This window comes from Falco peregrinus, chromosome 3, assembly GCF_023634155.1.
Source record: "Falco peregrinus isolate bFalPer1 chromosome 3, bFalPer1.pri, whole genome shotgun sequence".
In the NCBI taxonomy this organism is placed as follows: domain Eukaryota; kingdom Metazoa; phylum Chordata; class Aves; order Falconiformes; family Falconidae; genus Falco; species Falco peregrinus.
In genome coordinates this window covers 109,271,401-109,280,995 of record NC_073723.1, presented here as the reverse complement: position 1 = coordinate 109,280,995, position 9,595 = coordinate 109,271,401, and positions in this window count along the sequence as shown.

The following is a 9,595-nucleotide window of genomic DNA, read 5'->3' as shown; positions in this document are numbered from 1 at the left end:
CGTCTCTTTCCGGGAAGGAACCGCCCCACTTCCGGCGTGCGGACCCGCGGCTCCGGCGGCTTCCGCTTCCGGTGGGGCCGATTTGGCGGCGCCGGGCGCTGCTGAGGGGCAGCCGGGGGTTGGGGGGCAGCGGTGGGCCCCGTGCCCTCGGCGTTGGGCCGCCTGGGGCTGCCGCCCTTCCCGGGCTGCGGCTTGCCGGGCCCTGCGGCCTGCCGGGCCTGGGCGCGGGTGCGGCCGGCTCCGGGGGGCCGGGGTGCGGGGCAGCAGGCCGCGCCGCCGGGGGAGCACCGTGGCCGGGGTGCGGGGCAGCAGGCCGCGCCGCCCGGGGAGCAGCGGTGCGCCCTGTCGGGGCAGAGAGGCAGCCGCCAGCAAAGCGACACTGATAACGGAGGTCCGGTGTACTGGGACGTTGCCAGGCAATTGTTAGGGCTTCAAAGAAAATTATATTTGGGAGGCATCGTGGGGGTTGTCCGACTTTTTTTCTTTCCTCAAAAATAATTAGCTGTCTGTGTTTATTTTGCTACAAGTCTCCTCGATCTGTTCTGCAAATTCCCAGTGTTCATCAAATGGATAAATGCAGACTCATTTTCTGTCAATTCAGTACACAGGCAATATTTTTGCTTCCAGGATTACACCGGCAGGCCCGTAAAATACAGCAAATCATCTCTTATCATGTTCATGCATCTGTTGCTTCAGTAATGTTTATGAAGAACAGAGCAAGTCCATCTTAGGAGAAAACGCTGCAAAATGTTGCCCTGTTGAGGTGAACACAGTGTTACTTTCTCTCTTGGATCCTTAGCTCGCTGTCTTGCAGGAGCTCTTTCCCTTAAGGGATTATGTGAGATGCCTACGGTTGAAAGATTAAACATTTCCACAACGTGGGTATTGCAAAGTGGTCTGGAAACACAAAATTCGCCCTGGCCTTAACGTTCTTGGCACAATAAGCAAGTTGAATGAGTGAAAACTAGCATCATATTAACACGCCGCTTCGTGCAAGGCAGGCTTTAGCAGACCAGTCGTGATGGTCCTTTTCCAAGGATTTCACCCCAGCCCTTGCTGTCAGGGTTATGCTGATCTTCACTGATTTGGATCCAGCTCAACACTGTTTCAGCTATATTGAATTTGAATACTTGTATTGCTTGTTATGCTTGTTCACATGCAAAAGCTGCCAACCAATTAAAAATGCCTCTTCAAAAGACTAATAAATACTCTAGCTGTGGCTAACATTTAATGTTTTGCATTTCGGTCATAACCTATATACTGAATTGTAACCCAGTTGAGAGCAATTTTTTGCTTACTCGCTTCCCATGCTCTTCTTTCAGGGCTTTTGAAATTTGCAATTCAAACTGTTTGTGAAAGGGAATTCTTGCAGTTTGATTAGTCAAGATTTAATTTAAAAAAACATAAGGAAGAGATTGGCTCCTGGCTAATACATCTGTGTTTAGTTAGCGCTCTTGGTGTGTAGAGGATAGCGGCTGTACTGTATCCATTAACTATTAGCATATATATTAGTTTAAGGGAAAGTGTACTTCTGTTGTTTGGGCTAATAATCTTCCTTTATTGCCTCAGGTGAAACGAAAAGGCAGAAAAGAAAATGACTGAGTTGCCCAGAGACTTTGAAACAGACTCATAGATGGGACTGCATGACTGCAATAAAGGCCAGAATTTTTCTTCCTGTTCCAAAAGGTGCAGGCAAGAATCTTCCGTGGGCAACGACCACAGTTCTCCCCTCTGCCTGAGCGCTCCTGCACCGGTACCCAACAGAGGGCACTGGTAGCCCACACACTTTTTAAGCTCTTAGTTCTGTCTGTTGCCAGTAGTGTAGGCTGTTGGTCAGACTTGCACTCTCTCAGGGGTTTGTGGAGGTTAATCAACATCAAGAACAGGGAGGGGGAAAAATGGCTGTGATGTCAGTACCTGTGGGGGAAAACCAAATTTCAAACCACCTATACGTTTTAAGTTTCACTTTGTTTCTACAAACTGAGGATTGCAAAATACTGTGTCCTCATAGAATCTCTCACTTGAGCTTTCAGTTTGTTTTTGGTGGGAGGGTGAAGTTTTCATTTATGTCCTAAGCACTGAGGCAGGGTTGCTGATGCAAAGTGACTGTTGCATTAGACCCCAGGGAGAGCTACAGTTGTGCTGCAAACTGAAATTATGTTTGGCCTTGCAGAACCCCACTGAGAGATGTTAACAATTTTTGTTACTTCAGCTTCAAATATGGACAAGAAATATTTTTCTGAAGTAGGAAAATGATAGAGATTTTAGGAAAAAAATTCCAATCTGAAATCACGAAGAGAGAAATTAACTAAACAAAAATATTTTGTTTGCTGAGGGGTGTAAAAATTTTAATTTAATAGTAGTTTCATTTCATATGTCTAATATTTTCCATGATCACTCCGGACTTAAATCACAATAGCAGGATCCTTCATACACACACTGTTCACCTGTCCCACCTGTGGCCTCATCAGAACTTTCTGAGTTAATGAAGTTTATCAAACCGTGTCCTATTCTTTCAACTGTTTTGATTTTGGTGCCATGAAATACTTCAAGGAATAATGGTTTGCTTCACAAAAGAAGCAATAGTTGATCTGTTTTGTTTTAATCTCTTACACTCACTCATCCTTATATCTAATCTGAGCTCACAGTTTACAAATTCTTGAAGGTTTTGCACAACAGAAGGAACTTTTATTATAAATTATTATTATACTTTGATATGTAACACACTGTATAAATACAAGGTATTATTAGAATGCTGTATTAGCCTACATGTATTTTGCCTAATAAACTCCCCATGGCAACTCATGCAGTACAACACATACGTAGTTTTAAACCCTTTGACCTGATGACAATTAACATTTCTTTCCTCTGCTACACCATTTTGTCTTTTTGTGTGTTTGACACTGGAATTCCTACTAAGTCATCTAAGTCTACAAATGCAAGAAATGTGAACTAGAGACTGTAATAAAAGCCCCAGAATGCTGAAGGAATTCCAGAGCTCATATTTATACCTCTGTCATTCTCTCTAATGTTCTTCAACCCCGAAGTATTTCATGCATACGTGTGTTGTCATTAACATTCCATTCATCTCTCTGGTATGTTATTCTCAACACTAATGATAGCATAGAATGAGTCCTCTCTCAGAGTAGTTTCTTTCTTCCCAGTTGTTTTCCAACATGCAAATGAATCACACTATAGAATTTCCTCTCTGTAAAGTATCTTTGGTGTACTGCTATCGTGTCTCGAAGGCATATTTTAAACCTGGGCTTGGGAAGTCAATAGAAGTTCCAAAATTATGTTCTTAAACCATTAAGTGCAGCAAGCAAATAAGTACATACTGCTAAATTAACTTGGAAGGTGATTAACTCCAGGACAGAGACAAGTGAGACAGTTCACTATCTCTTAAAGATTAGAGTTGGTTTTTAGTTTGATATGGGCCCATCAGCAGGATCACATGGGTGGTTACAGGACATGAAAACATCTTTATATGCTTGTGAACACAGACTTTTTGTTCTGTTCTTCAAAAATGTGTAGCTGTTTGACTTTTGCACTGCAGAATTTTTTCCTTTAATTGTGATTGTAAGAAAAACATTGCAAATTTTCAGGACAGATACAAATAACCGGAACCCAAATTTGACTGCATGCTCCATGCATGCAGTTCAATGAGTGTTTTGAGGCTGACCTTGGTGGATGAAGAAATAATTTGAGAAAGAAAATGCACCCCGAGGAATGTAGTGAGGGTTAATTAGCGTTCACATGTACTCAAATGTAATCTTGCCCAGTAAATGTGGCAATGCTGTGGCTGCTGAGCGTCTCTGTTTAGATTGTCCACAGAAAGACACAGAATGCTTGGAAGAACAGCCATGCCTCACGGCTGCTCAGAAGTGGGGAGGCTGATAAAATGGAAAGTTCTGATATCCCAGAAAGACATTTGATGTATCTTTGGGAAAGCAATTTCCCCACGTCCTGTTACCAACAGCCATGTAACAGTGGGATCAGGAGAGGATTTTCTCATAGGTACTTTCAATGGGCAGGTTTTTTTCTTTAGTTACCTCATGACTTGGCCATTGAACTCATTGCTGCTTCAGATAACCAAGATAGGTCTCTCAGCTTAAGTACTGAAAAAACCAGGAATCTTTACATCTGCCCTGAATAGAGAGAACTACCCCCTAGGCCCTTTACTAGTTTTTCAGTCTCTGTAGCCTGTGAAATTGGAGGATCAGTCAGTTATAATGCACTGCCTTACTTTACACGTCCATAGAATGTGTTCCCTGATATGTATCGTAGTGACACGACCGATCTAGTAATTTTTGTTTGCTGTCTAAAGCCACGGCTAACCGGCACCGTGTAAATATTTTGGATGTACAAAGGCAGAATTTGCTAACCGTGAAAAGCTTACTGTCACAAGCACAAGATGCATCAAAGAAATCATTGCCAGGTGAATAACTGCAGGAGTGTCCTGTGGTCTCTCCTGCCTGACTACCTCCTAGAACAGGGGGCTTCAGGGAACTGAAGGTGCTCGGCAAATCTGCCTGGCACCTTGCTCCATTAGCAAAGATACAGCCAGGATTCAGGGCAATTAAAAGCCACAGAGACCGGTAAAGAAGGAGGCTTGGGAGTGTTACACCCAAGTAGGAGAGAAGTGGGTGAACCAAGGGGACTGTGGCAGCCTTGATCTGAGCGGGCTGGAAGAAGTCAGGCACGGGGCTGAACATTTGCAAAGCCATAGGGAAGGAAATAATGAATCTTTAGGCTGTTGTTGAGGAAGAAGTAGCAGCTGGACAATCACCTTGAAAAATGCATCCCATGAGTAACAGGTGATGTAGCTCAGGAAGCCACAGACACATCTTCTCTTACTGAGCCAGGGAGCAGCATTTATTAGCATGGCTATTGTCAGTGTTGGCCAAAGACGAGGCAGAGTTGCAAGGTGCTCAGTGATGCTGGTGAAGCCATTTTTCATTTATGCTAGGCAAAATTTGTGTTCCAGGCACTTACCTGAAAGGCCTTAGTTAGGATTTTGGTTTTATACTTTTTTTAAGCATTAATAAATATTGCTGAACTGTATTTACTCTTAAATTTTTAAAGTGTATTTCTTCATTTTGGGGGAATGCAAAAATTAGGTTTGGGTTGGGGTTTTTTTTTTTTCTTTTCTTTTTTGGGAGGGGCTTTCAGCAAAAGGAATTTGGAATTCTGAGGAATTCTGAGGAAGAAGGATATTTGCTGTTCAATCTATAGTGAATCTCCATCACTGATACCTGAACGTGTTGCAATTATAACTACCTGCATGGGGATGAGAATGGTGACACTGAGAAACCAGATCACCGTCCCAGGGCCCTGTTTGTAATAAAGCACTAACTGATCACATGTTTTCCACAGCCTGAGCTTGCACTTAAACCAAAAGATATCCTTGACCAATAATCCTTCAGAGATCTTTTTTATAAGAATACAAGGCATTGATGCTAATGTCTTGGCCAGATTTAGTTCAAGTAATTGTATCCTGCCTTCCTGAATTCCCTTCCAATTCCAAGTGTATATGAGAGGCATCGCTTCCAGGTCTGAACTATGAGCAATGTCATTTGTATTAAAACAAATTAAAACGTTGCTGCTTCCCAATCTAAAAGTTCCATTTCATTAATGGATGAAACGACGTAGGGGGGGTTGGTTTCTTTTTCTCATAAAGTGGCTCTTTGTTAATCTTTGGCCAAAGGGCAATTTAGAGGTTCTGTGCGTTTATCTGTTTTTCTTATTTTTGGTTCTTTGTCCTTTTGTTTTATTGCTTTAACTACCATACTGGCTTTTGTTGAGTAACTTTCCTTCAGTGACTGTTTTGTCACTATAGTGCATGTTTGTTTCATAGTATTCCAGAAGTATAGTATATTATTGTCTAGCAGAACTATATTATTTTGTAGAATTGCCCAAACCCTTTGATTCTCTAGAAGACCAATCCTCATAAGTGGGGGTTTTTTGGGTTTTTGTTGGTTTTCTTTTAATGGGAACTGGTAACTTGTTCACAAGTAGCTTCAACATGACTGATGATCTTGAGTTCCAGAGAAGGGCTGTGATGGTTCCTGAATCTCACTGATTCATTGTTGATCATGAGGAAATCATCCAATTGTTTTGAAGCTCCATTTTTCTTCTTGTGTAAAGAAAGGGTAATATTTATCGAGCTTTACTGAGAGCATGCATGCTTAATCATTTGGTGAGTGGCATCTATTTTGAGCTCTCTGGACTAAAGGTTCCACATCAGCAAGTGCCAAACATGAATCATAATCTTTGTTTTCCATAATCACTGCTGTTGTGATAATGATTAATGTTGTTCATTTATAGGCCAGATTAGCATTTCCAGACATCATACTTTTTGTGACTTATTTCATTTTCTACTGTCTGAATTGGAGAGGCAGCAGGCAATCAGACAGCCTTAGGTGACCCAAATAAAATGACAGGCAATTTAGCCTAAGCACTGATAAATAAACTTGCTGAAACCAGAGCTTTTTTCTCTTTGTTTTCCTCCCCTGCCTGGCTAAGGACGGGTGTGACCTCCTTTATGATGATTGACAAGGAGATAGTATTACTTAAAAAATAATTCTGACATGTTTCTGAGTCAGAAAGAGGAAAGGTCAGTCCTCTTCCTTATTTATTCCACCAGTACTAGGTAAGGAACTCCATCACCAGGATCCAGTTCCCATTTACCTCTCTGTATTTCCCAAACGATAATTGGTACACGGCCATCAGTGGCCTTCGAATGACATCACCTTAAGATGCAAAGACAAATAGTATGACATGCCAGTTTCTCCTTACTGTTCATCACTTTCACTGCTTCCGCATGCCCTTCTTTAGTATTTGACATTTGTATGATTTCATTGCTCTTTGTATCCAAAGTGCAGCATGCCTCGTATTAGAACGTTATTAAGCTATTATCTTGCAAGATGGATATATGCCTTCAAAAGCCATTATGATGGCTGTGGTTTCATTGCTGCTGAACTTCCTTTAGAGCCAGGCAATCTCTACACAGATCTCTGTAGATAATCATTCTTCGTGAAGATCATTTGCAATTTCACGGCAAGTTTTTCTGACAAAATATTTTTTCTTAACTTGCTTGAAATATTTAGTCCTACAGGGAGATCCTGGCTGAGCTGACCAGTGGTTTGTTTTCTGGTGGTTAGACACAAAATGAACCTCACTGAATGGGCTGCTTCGCTCAATATGACAAAATTTGCTAAATTTGACAAATATGCCTCTGCCTCAACTGAGAGGAATTGTCTCCAGTGCTGACAGGAGGATTTGAACCTTTCAATGATAACATGTTTCCTTTAAAGAGCTTACTAAGCGAGAGAGTGCCTGCTAAACTTAGCCTGAGCTGTAAATCCTTGCTCTCCCACTCTACCTTCCGATCTGTTTTTTCCTTGATGTCCATGAAGAGAAACTGGCAGGCACTGAATGCCACCAGAATTGTTGGAGCAGACAGGGTGTAGAAGCACATGCAGTCTTCTACAGCCAGATTCCGATCAGTCCAGGTACAGGTAAGCAATTCACTTACTGATGCAAACTTTTGGAGATGCTGCAGCCTTGCAGGAAGGCACACCTTTGAAGAGGAAAGGGGAAGCCTTTTGGAACTGTTGGTACAAATAATGCTTCAAATTTACGTCTGCCAGCATAGTCTCTGGGTAATTTAATAAGAAATATATGCCAGCTGGATTATCAGAAATAAAAGCAAGGCAGCATGATTTCCTGTGGTGCCCAGAATAATGGAATGGTGTTCCATCTCACAGTTTACACTGAGTACTCATGGCAGTGTGTCCTAGAGAGTCTTCCCCAGAGGTTTGCTCAGAACATATTCTGAAACCTGTAGCAGACCAGAGGTAACCTACTTTTTGCTCATCCCAACAGAACACACACCCCCCCCATTCTTACCCCTTTTGTAGCTCCAGTAATGTGTTTAATCTGTAGTGCACAAGTGTGTGTAGTACACAGTGTTCTTTGACAAAGGACTAACCTAGCTGCAGTGGCACAGGGGACGTCTCAGATGCAGCTTCACAGGTGATTGCTGCTGCTCTGTCAAGTCAAAGTCAATGGTCAGATTTTTAATGGAATCGAATATGAAGTTGGCGTTTGCTGCCAAAACCTGCTGGAAGACTCCAGTCAAAGATGCCAGGGATAATAATGGGGGGAAACTGGGTCTTTTAGGTTAAGACACTTTTCAAAATGAAATCATACAAAATGCATTACTTGCATTGCAGGCCTGTGTGTGTGACAAGTGAATGCATTCCCTCAAGCTGGAAAGAGAATTTCAGAAAAAAAGATCAGGTAAAGGATATACGCCCTCATGATGAATATCCACTTCTGGAGGCGTATTACATGGCCCGCGTGGCAAATGCAAATTACACGTGTTCTTGATCTATAGACCTCCTTATGACAAATAGGTCTGGAAGTGAAAATAATCTTGATCTTATCCTTTCATGCTGATGGAGTGAGAAGAAAGTCTGTTATCTTAAGCAATGGGCATTGCAAGGAGCTCATTTGATGAGGCTGAAAGCTAGAGGCCAAAATATATGGGATCTGATGTAGGCAGCACCCCTTGCATATTGTGGGAAAGTATCTGCAGGATTGTTAAATGCACAAAGAATTCTGTCACCTGTTTGTCTAATACGGGAATACGCACTGATCATCTTAAAATATCAGATGAGATCTAGGAACATCTCTTAAAAACATATTTTTAAATATTGTAGCATGACTACAGCCCTGTTGCAATTAACAAGCAGTATCAAAGCAATAGTCATCATCATGCTTACATGGCAGCTTACATCATCAAAGCTTTATACAAACACCAATTAACCCTCTCAACAGTGCTGCAAAGTGTCATTATGACTGTTTCAGGGATGAAGCAACAGAGAGAGAGAGGCAGAAGGATTTGTCCAAGATTGCACAGCAAGAGAAGAGAAAAGTTCAAGAGTTTAAGGCTCTCAAGTTGGTATTTCTTTGTCCATGTTGTGGCAGACTCTGCCCTTCTCTGCGGGTGGAGTTTTGGGTTTATTGCCATTGCTTCTGTGGTTCTGGTGGATCAGGAAAATTGAATTATCTTCTTGTTGCATTTGGTTTTCATTTTGGTTGGGTTTTTGTTGTTGTTGTTTGTTTGTTTTTTTAAATGAGCTAGACTGGACACAATCTGCTGGCAAGCCGGGACCCTCCAGCAAACAGGACATCGACTTTGAACAAATGGTTGTGGAAAGTTTGGAGACTTCTGCCTTTGTTTGGGTTTTCTGTGGTTCTGATGGGTATATTCAGCGAGGAAAACATCACTAGGCCAGTTTAGCTCCTTCTGGTGACAAACCATTCCTGATCTGACTTTTGGAGGTTGCTTGGGGACTTCTGTGGAGGGTTTCTGTTAGCGCTGAACAGACAGGTCAGACCAGGAATATTTGTGCTATTCAGGTGGACTGATCACTCCACATTACTCATGGTGAGGTACGGGTCGTGGTAGTCACATGGCTCAGCATTGGCTAGTAAAGCTTTCCTGGGCATGAAAAAAATGAAAAACAGGTGATTAATAGCAAATCTCAGGGCTTACTGGCTAAGTGCAGTGCTTTCCTTGTGAATA